We start from the raw sequence: 10,837 nt of genomic DNA on the forward strand, positions 1-10,837 counted from the left end.
GAAGCGGATTGCGTACTGAGTAACTCAGTACGGTAAGCGTACTGAGTAAACTCCGTGGGCCCCTGTGTCCTATGTCATTCATGCATTATATCCACTCCATCCATCACTTTTAAGACATAATTTTAAGGCTTTATCTTAAAAATGGAGTATATCCAAACCTCAAATGGACCACACCACTAGAAACTGTGTGAATTGAACATCTACCATTGAAAAATTATTGGGGACAACAGAGGTTTTAGATCAAGCTGATGTTTGTGTTTTCCCTTCATCCATGTCCTTCTGATCTTATGAATAGGTTGGATGACAAATAAACATCACTGGGGGCCTTAGAAAAATTTCAACGGTTGAAATCAATAGTTCCACCTTCTCCAGTGGTATGGCCCACTAGAGCTTTGTATATGCATCAAATTTGGGTTGAACCCATAAAATGATCTAGAAAAATGAATGGACGGCATGGATAAACCACATGCATTCGCAGTGGGCCCAACTGAGTTTACTCAGTACGATAAGAGCGTACTGAGTAACTCAGTACACAATCCGGTTTTAGGGGGAGTAGCCATCTGTCCTGCGCGCGCCCACGACCCTGAATCCCTAAAATGTCTCCCTCCCTCTCTCTCTCCCTCTCTGCAATCCGCTCTCTCTCTCTCTCTCTCTCTCTCTCTCTCTCTCTCTCTCGTCGGTAGCTAATCCTCGTCCCCCTCTCCTTTCTCTCTCGCCCTCCTCTTCTCCCTTCCTTCCTCCCTCCCTCTCTCGCTCTCTCTCTCTCTCTCAACCTGTTAATAGATAATCGGCGTCCCCTCTCTCAACCTGTCAGTAGCTTATCCGCGCCCCCCTCTCTTCTCTCTCTCTCTCTCTCTCGCCCTCGTCTTTCTACTCCAAACCCTAACCCATCATCCACTGACGATGTCCATAGTCTTCCCCATCGGCGGTAGCAGCAGATCAAATCCCAATGCATGGCCGCCCAACCTCCATCAACAACAGCTATCGTCAAATCGAAGGTACTCTCTCTCGTTCTCTCTTCCTTCATCTTTGTCTATCTCACTTCCCCTTTCGATTTGGGGATTTTAGGTCTTACAGATTTAGGGATTTTAGGGCTTACAGATTTAGGGATTTTAGGGCTTACAGATTTGGGAATTTTAGGGCTTACAGATTTTAGGAATTTTAGGGCTTACAGATTTGGGGATTTTAGGGCTTATAGATTTGGAGATTTTAGGGCTTACAGATTTGGAGATTTTAGGGCTTATAGAATTGGGGATTTTAGGGCTTACAGATTTTAGGGATTTTAGGGCTTACAGATTTGGGGATTTTAGGGCGCGAGTCGTTAGCTGATGGAAAGCTTGGATCTAATCAGGGCAAAACTCAGTTGGTGATTATTATGAAACTTTAATTGGGTTTCATGTTTTCCTGGTGACATGCATAGTTTTGAATTGGGGATGGTGTTGCCTATGTGATTTGTGAGAGGCCGTCGATCTGTTTGAGTGTTTTGCTGCTGATTTTGCAATGGGTTTTGGTGATTTTCAATGATTTTGGTCTCTAATGATTTTTCCTTTGATTCTCATGGTAAAGTTGTATTTTGATTTGGGAACTAGACCATGGATGGAGCATATTCGTAAATCACACTTACCAGATAATCCTAACTGTCAAATGCCATTGAATGGGCTATTGAAAGAACACATTTAGCAGTCCAAATTCATCATGTGAAATCAGGTGGTTAAGATCATCAGATCAGTGTGATTTTTGAACTGCTTCCATGCATGCCATGTTATGTTGAATGAGCAACAGCTTACCATGTTCTAGCTCTTTGCTTTTGAATAATGTTTGTGTATAAACCTTTTCGAAGGGCTTCATGTCTAGCAATGGAATGTCCTGGTACTGACTAGCTCCTTTATGCAAAATGCTGCAAAATATGGAAAATTTTCCTTGTAATGATGATGATTATGATGATTTATTTGCTATTGCACCTGGTTATGACAATTGGTTTGGGTGTTTATATAGAAAGTAATGAGAGATTTATTTTTTTTATGAGTTTTGTTAATAACAAAGCTAGAAAATGTAGCTTTTTTTGTTTTTTTAGTAAAAACTTTGATACTCTGGCAGAGTGTGATGGTTGATATGCAGGCACTTAGAAATTCCATACATAGTCAAATTAAACCGTTCAAATTGTGTAATCCGGTGTAGATTTATAATCGCACGAAAAATAAAAATTCTTTGTTTATCTGAATATTGGATTGGTAGACATTTATTGGACGGCTAAAAGTGAAAAAAAAATACAATGCTCCTATTGCCACATATTGAGCTGTATGATTGTTCATTTCAATATACTGATTGATTTCCACCCTTTCTTAGTCCTTTCATTTGTGGTCTTCTCTCATTTTATGGGCTACAGGTCAGGCAGATTTTCTATGCTTCAAGGGATTCAATGCTCATCAGGCCTATGACCGGCCTTATACAAACCAAACATAACCAACTATGAAACAATCATTTAGTTGTTACCATCCATCTATAACACCAACCCAATTTGAAATCGTGTTGGGTTCATGTTGAGCAACTTTCTGTCATGTTAGGTTCCGTTTTGAACAATCCCATGTATTTGGGTTGAGTATCAAGGAATTCAGGTTGGCTCGGGTTATGGGTTGGATCCTCTTGAGGTTGGGTTAGGCCTGTGAAAATAAAAAATAGATGAATGGACCTACATTCACACACCAAAATCGTTACAAAAAGTATTAAATGGTGTTTGATCAGCTCACTGTTTGCTATGGTTGTATCTTTTTCTGTTGATCCTTTTGACATGGATTGAAAATTTGATGTGTTGGCATGTCTGCCACCTATTCATGTCAGAATCAAAAAGAATTTTTGACTTCTTTTACACAAACATGCCGTAAATGAAGGTTCTTTTTACTTAAAATCTTTTTGTTGGTGTACAAAACTTAAATGGCTGCATCTCACTTGATGAAAGTGCCTTGTTAAAAATTAAAATGCTTCAATCTAAAAAGGATTTTCATTTATTTCTTTATCATTTGGTACTCACTAGACACATTTAGGGTCTTTTCAATTTCTTTGTATTTTCAGTTGATGTATTGCCTGTGAAAATTGAACCATACCCATTTTTCAGAAAAAAGTAAAAACAAAAAAGTAGAAATGTCCTTTCTTAAATTAAAAAAAACAAACTTTCTAGGGTAATTTAAAGTTAGTGATTGGTTGTCATCATCCAATATTGATAGAAAATCGTGCCAAGGATCTGATCACTTTGATTGGGAACTCTGGGTGCATATGGGGAGTGGTAAGAGAATTCAACTTAGGCTAGTTACCTCTACATCATATGGTTTTGTTTTGAATTACAAAATTTTGTGCAGGCAATGCGATTTACTCAAGGTTCTTCAAAACCAATATTCATATCGATTAGACATCACATATCTCTCGATGCATCTGTCAAGGTTATTAAAATGTGTTATAAATACTGTGTACTAGAGCAAATCCGGCAAGTACAGTTTATTGCTTTGTTTTGTGCTCACATAACACAAGAGTCTGTCTTATTTCAGTTTGAACTTTTTCAAATTTTATTCTAGCGATTTACTTATTTTAATCGCCTCATTTAATGTGAAATTTGAGGATTTGATTTTCCAGGAGGCATATGAAGTAGCCAAAACTCTTCATAAAGACGGAGTGACTAGAGCATCAGTCATTGCCTGCTCTTAGTATTCAAAAGGTTTGTGAGTACTATTTTCCAACAGCTTCCTATATAATGCTCTCCATGAATCAGAGGTTAGGATTGCTCAACCAATTTGATTTTGGGACTGTGACTTAGCGACAGTAGATTCCACGATTTAGTTGGTTTAACTTGAGTTAACCTAAGACGTGTACAATTTTTGAGTGCATGTGTCTCTAGCACCATGCCTTGTCTGAGTATTCCCAAAAACAAAAGAAGTAGAAGTTGCAAAACTGATGATATTGCAAGTACCTTAATTTTCTAAGTCTGCGTTTGGTAGAAGAACATATGAATTCAATTCAATCAAGGAAATGACAAAAGTTAATGGTATTCACTTGAAATCAAGAAAAAAAAAAGCTGGGTATGATGAAATTACAAGTACCTTAATTTACTAAGTTTGTGTTTGGATGAACAAATGAATTTATTATTTACTTGAAATCACAGCGAGGAAGTACCTTTCAAACTACAGTTTTGCTTTGATCTTTCAATCATTCTCTAATTTAATATTCAATATCTTGCTAACCTTCATTTGTGGATGATCTTGGCTTCTGCTTAGATGATTTTCGTGCATATTCAACATTCCATCTGGAGCTAGAATGGAATGTGATTGGTAAGTATTTATATATGTTCTCCATCCTTTTGAACATGGTACCGTTTAATAGCCCATTTTAATCATATTTGTGTTGCAGGGCGTATTTACGAGCCTGGACTGGAAAAAGGTACTGAGAGCATGGATTTAACATTCAGAATGCACTAAGGCAAGGGACGGGCTCCAGGGGACCGAGATCTATGGATATACATGCCAGAGATCCGAGAAAATTGAGAAACAAAAGCTTAAGTGGCCTGAAAGTTAGTCAGAATGCAAGATCACAGGGTTTCCACCATCCACTCGGCTCGAAACTTCATATGTGGCCACTGAAGACCTTAAATAAGCCATACAAATCAAAAATCAGCTATTGGACCACTGTGAAAATGGCCCAACGGTTAGATAAGCCCCTTAAAACCTTAAGTGGGTCCCACCGATATGCTGGATATTCTCCATTTTTGGTCTCAATTGTTTAAATGAGCCGACAAAACGGATAGAGGAGCGAATCTCTCAAAAACATCATAATGGACCCCACTGGAGTATGCGTGTGCATAGTGCATAAGTGCATTGGCCGTGCACAGGAACGAGAAGTCGGTCAATCCGACTTTTGACCGGCTTCTTCTTCCAATTTCAACCAAAACGCAATAGCGTTTTACGCCGTGCATCACGGTTTCTACTTGTGGGCCCCACACATCATGCATAGCATCAATCGGGACTGTCCATTGTGTGCGTAGGTGGGGTATTTACCTCACCAAGGCGGCCTTTTGAGACCATGTAAAATATTGCAGAATCCTAACCGATAAAGGCATGATTGACGGCGGAGTAGAAGGTATTGTGGGCCACATAGAATTTGGTCCAAAAATAGTGATTCCCACCTGGTTTTTCGAGTAGAACGCAGTGGACGGCTTGGATTTTCCAAAAAGATAGTGAAGAGGGCCCCACCATCGTCACAGCGTCAATGACGCTCCTCTATTTTTGCTTCCTGAAATTCAGGGTTGTGCGTGCGGTTCTGGCCCACGAGAGTTGATCAGATGTATGATCCAAACCGTCCATCGTGTATCTCGTCCAAATATTTCCCAAGTGACGTTATTTATTTGGAAAGAAAGTGAGGGAAGCGGAAGTTTTTCTTCCATTTTCTTGGCTGTGGAAAGGCCTACGCACCGGCCTTGTCGTGTAAGGAGTCTTCCTCTCGTGAAACTTCCGCAGGGAGTGCGGAAATCCGTCCCGGATGACAGCTCTATAAAGAGAAAAAGGAAAGAAAGGAACGGGGGGAGGAGTTTTGGAAGGACGGGTGGATCTTGAGCCGCCGTGGAGAGCGTGTGGAGGATTGATGGCACGTGGGAGGTTGGTTGCTACTGCACATCAGGGAGAGAGAAAGAGAAAAGAAGGGGAGGAAGACGTGGCTGGAGGCTGGGGACGAACAGGGTTGCGGGCTTGGATGATTGCAAGAAGAGGGTTAGCCATTAAAAGTTTTAATGTTTTATTTATTTTTATTTATTTATTTGAGAGATCAAGCCCAATCATGTTGGGCTAAACCTCTTAGCTAGGGCTAAGAGGTGAAGCTTATAGTCTGATGGGAGAGACTTTACTTGCGCCTATTGTTTAGAATTCATGAACTGAAGTTGATTTGTATTAATGGAATTCTTTTAGTCTTTAATGGTCTGTTGTGACCGAAATTACAATGGGTCTGCAACGGCTTTGAATATCTCTTTTTCTTTATTTTTGGATGTTTATGACGTCGGAAGCCCCGTTGTTCACCATCGTCTCCTGGGCATGGTTGGATGATCGTACCTTTCCTGACATAAATTTTGTTATTTGCTTTGTCTCATAGGCATGGTTTTGTGATAGAATCCACTCTAATTTACACCCTTGATCTCATGAAAACTAGATCAAGTAAGTTCGATTTAAATTCCATAATTCTTGATGCGGCATAAAAACTCCCTAATCTCTACAAGTGGATCCTCCGAATCCCTAGTTTCCTTCCTCTCGAATTCCTTAAAGTTTTAGATAATTATTTTACAATTATTCCTTAAAATTCTACTTGGTTAGATCACATCTTAGTCTAGTTCTAGTTCTACTTGGTTTCGGATAACTTCAATCCCTGTGAATTTGACCTCGGTCTTACCAGTTTATTACTACATCACAACTCGCACTTGGGGTGTGAACAAGTTTTTGGGGCCATTCATTTTGACATTTTTTCGAAATTAATTAGTTTTAGAATTAAGTTTAGGATTAAGATTTTACTTACTTTAGGATAAAAGTTTTTATTTTATTTTATTCTATTTTTAGAACTTAACCTGTTTTCCTGTTTTATAGGATCCTGACATAAGTTCTTAAATTGGTAATTCCTTCCTAATTTCTCTACTTTTTCCTATTTTTAGAATTAGGGTTTAAATTTTAGAAATTTTCTAATTCTAGTATCCTCCCTTCTATAGGAAATAGTTTATTTTTAGAAATTAGGTTATTTCTTTCCCTTTTTAGAAATTAACTTTCTATTTTTATTTTTCTAATTTTAACTCTTTTAAAAATCTAATTTGTTTCCTAATTTATTTTTAGAATTTTTGTTTAGAAACTAACCTTCCTATTTTGTAGGCCTTTAAGATAGAAATTTCTAATTCGGTCCTTAACTTAGGAGCTTCAATTTGGTAATTTCTTTCCAACTCTCCATCTCTCTTTCTTTTTAGATTTTCTTTTCCTTTCTTAGGATTAGGCTTTGAAGTTGATTGCGGGCTGGGAGTGTTTCATGCCCAAGTGGGCCCGTGACAACACTCGACGTCTCTTGATCGAAGGAGGATTGGTTGAGGGGTTGACTATCCATCGCAGACTAGACACCGCTTGAAATCCCCCGAGTTAATTGAAGTGTCTTACAAGACCAACCTCCTCTACTTCCACCGGGTGGAGGATACCCAAGATGAGAATGAGGTGCATCGTGCACCCCCGCCTCGTACTTTACGAGATTATCTACAACCTGCAGGAGTGAGTATGCCCTCATGCATGATTTTTCCTGAAAACACAGGACAAATGGACATCAAGCCAGGAGTTATCCAACTCCTTCCCAAATTCCATGGACTTGAATCAGAAAGTCCATATTTACATTTGAAAGAGTTCGATGAGATAATAGCTACATTATGTTTTCCTAATGTATCTGAGGATACAATTAGGGTGAAACTCTTTCCTTTTTCCTTAAAAGAGAAAGCTAAGACGTGGTTACATTCACTGCGTCCTAGATCAATTAGCACATGGAACGACATGCAGAGGGAATTCATAAAAAAATTCTTCCCACATCATAAAACGATTACCCTCAGAAAAGCAATCATGAACTTTGCCCAAAAGGAAGATGAAACATTCTTCCAATGTTGGGAAAGATTCAAAGATTTGGTCAGTTCATGCCCACAACACGGATTTGAAACGTGGCGCAATACAAATTTTTTCTATGATGGACTGACATCCTCCATGCGCCAAATGGAAGAGACAATGTGTAATGGAGAGTTCATTAATAAAGATGTTGACGAGGTATGGGATTACCTCGATAGTCTCGCTGAAAAAACACAATCATGGGACTATTACCCAATGGCGAACACCACGTCTAGGCCGACTCAATTAAAGGAGAAAGGTGGATTATATCTCTTGAAAGAAGAGGATGATCTCAAGTGTAAAGTGACTACGCTCATAAGGAAAGTTGAGGCCATGGAAGGAAAGAAGGATAAGGTTAATGAAATTGTTTGCGGCATTTGTGATTGCAACATTCATACAACTGAAAATTGTCCTACAATACCCGCCTTTCGAGGAGTATTGAATGAACAAGCTAATGCCGTAAACAACTATCAAAGACCTTTTACTGGACCTAACTCCAATACATACAATCCTGGTTGGAAAAATCATCCAAACTTTAGTTGGAGGAATGGACAAACGGCTACTCCTCCAGGTTTCTTCAATCAAAATCCAAATCAAGTGAAACCTCAAGAGGAACCGGTTCAAAATTCCATACAAGAGCTGGCTCAGGCTATGCGGGGAATTACAGATTTTATGCAAAAGATAGATTCTCGTATGACGGTTATAGAAAAGGGGATGCTTCCTGCACAACCTCTCCCCAATCCTAAACCGCAGTACGAGATTAATGATCCCAGCTCTTCAAATCAGATGGGGCACGCTAAATCCATCACCACTCTTAGGAGTGGATAAAACTCTTCCGGTTAGGCCCGAAAAGCCTCAAGAACCAGAAGAGGACAACAATGATGGAGCTAGTGATGCCCCACAAAAATTAGAACCGAAACTTCTAGAGAAGCCAGTTGCTCCATTCCCCCAACGGTTGGTTTCACCAAAACCTCTCTCTAACTCTCAGGATATCCTAGAGGTGTTGAAACAAGTGAAAGTCAACATTCCTCTACTTGATGTCGTTAAACAGATACCTTCATATGCCAAATTCCTAAAAGACTTATGTACGACCAAACGACGGAAAATTATTCAAAAGAAAATCTTCGATCGAGAAAGTGAGTGCCATCCTAAGCAAGATGTGCCGCAGAAATTCAAGGATCCCGGTAGCCCAACCATATCATGTGTAATCGGGGACTATCGAATTGATCACGTACTTTTGACTTAGGAGTGAGCGTAAATCGATTCCCTACTCGGTATACAAACAGCTTAGGTTTGAGTGAATTAAAACTCACCCTAACCACACTACAACTTGTTGATAGCTTTGTTTGTGTACCAAGAGGGATAATTGAGGATGTATTAGTCCAGGTTGATAGATTTTACTACCCTGTAGATTTTATCATCCTGGATACCGATCCCATTAGTAACATGAGCACTCAGATTTCCGTCATTCTTTGTTGCCCATTCCTTGCCACTTCAAATGCAATTATCAATTGCAGGAATGGTGTCATGATTATGTCTTTCAACAATATGACATTGGAGTCAAACATATTTTTCAATACAGACAGACTGTTAGAAGATGATGACGATTTCCATGACATTAACATGGTTGACTCTTTCGTGGAAGATATGACACCTCTGACCTTATCCTTTGACCCTCTAGAGATGTGCCTAGCCCACTCCCATAATTTTAATGATGACGTGATTAGGGAGATGGGTGTCATGCTTGATACTGCGCCGGTATTTGAAGTTAACCGGTGGAGGCCACAATTTGAAGAGTTGCCCCAAACCGATGTAGTGCCTCTACCGTCTAACCTCAAGCCGCCGAAGCTTGACCTAAAACCTTTGCCCTCTGATTTGAAATATGCCTATTTAGGTCAAGATGAGACATACCCGGTGGTGATCTCTGCCCACCTGGAGAAAGAACAGGAGAGTATGCTCATATCTACTCTCATTGAGCATAAAGGAGCCCTGGGATGGACGATAGCAGACCTCAAGGGAATCGATCCCTCGATTTGTACTCACCGCATATATCTTGAGGATAATGCAAAAATCGCTCGGCAACCACAACGTAGACTAAATCCAAACATGAAGGAAGTGGTTAAGGCCGAGGTTCTTAAACTATTGGACGTGGGTATCATATACCCTATATCTGATAGTCAATGGGTGAGTCCAACTCAAGTGGTCCCTAAGAAGTCCGGAATCACCATCGTAGCCAATGCTAATAATGAACTCGTGCCAACTAGAGTCACTACTAGTTGGAGAATGTGCATTGACTACAGGAAGTTGAATACCGTCACGAGGAAAGACCACTTTCCTTTACCATTCATTGATCAGATCCTGGAAAGGTTAGCTGGTCATTCCTATTACAGTTTCCTTGACGGGTATTCGGGCTACAACTAGATAGAGATAGCCCCTGAAGACCAGGAAAAGACCACATTTACATGTCCCTACGGCACCTTTGCCTATCGAAGGATGTCATTCGGACTATGTAATGCCCCTACCACCTTTCAGCGATGTATGCTTAGTATCTTTTCTGATATGGTGGGGCAATATCTAGAGGTCTTCATGGACGATTTCTCTGTTTATGGTCCATCTTTCAGCAAGTGCTTGGAAAGTCTTAAATGTGTGCTGAAAAGATGTGAAGAAAAGAACTTGGTACTTAATTGGGAGAAGTGTCATTTCATGGTTCAGAAGGGAATTGTCCTTGGGCATATCATCTCGTCCAAAGGAATCGAGGTAGATAAGGCAAAAATCGATCTTATCTCTAACCTACCTCCACCCAAGAACATCAGAGACGTGCGATCCTTCTTAGGACACGCAGGATTTTACAGGCGATTCATAAAGGACTTTAGTCTCCTCTCTCGTCCTTTATGTACTCTTCTTCAAAAGGATGCTCCGTACGAGTGGACTGAGCAATGCCAGGAAGCTTTCACCAAGCTTAAGGGCACGTTAACCACTGCACCTATCATGCAGCCACCCGACTGGAGCCTTCCTTTTGAGCTTATGTGCGACGCTTCTGATTATGCTCTTGGGGTGGTTCTAGGCCAAAGAAAAGATAAGAGGCCCTACATCATTCATTACGCAAGTAGAACTTTAAATTCTGCCTAAGTGAACTACTCGACTACGGAAAAGGAACTCTTAGCTGTAGTGTTCGCCTTGGACAAATTTAG

General features: G+C 40.1%; 1 non-coding gene across 1 annotated transcript; it reads right to left on the reverse strand.

Moving 5' to 3' along the window:
- Positions 1–7,589: 7,589 nt before the first annotated feature.
- On the reverse strand, positions 7,590–7,696 carry LOC131232193 (small nucleolar RNA R71). Its single transcript, XR_009164811.1, has one exon. It is a non-coding gene; the product is annotated as a small nucleolar RNA R71 (small nucleolar RNA).
- Positions 7,697–10,837: the final 3,141 nt, after the last annotated feature.

This window comes from Magnolia sinica, chromosome 17, assembly GCF_029962835.1.
Source record: "Magnolia sinica isolate HGM2019 chromosome 17, MsV1, whole genome shotgun sequence".
NCBI lineage: Eukaryota > Viridiplantae > Streptophyta > Magnoliopsida > Magnoliales > Magnoliaceae > Magnolia > Magnolia sinica.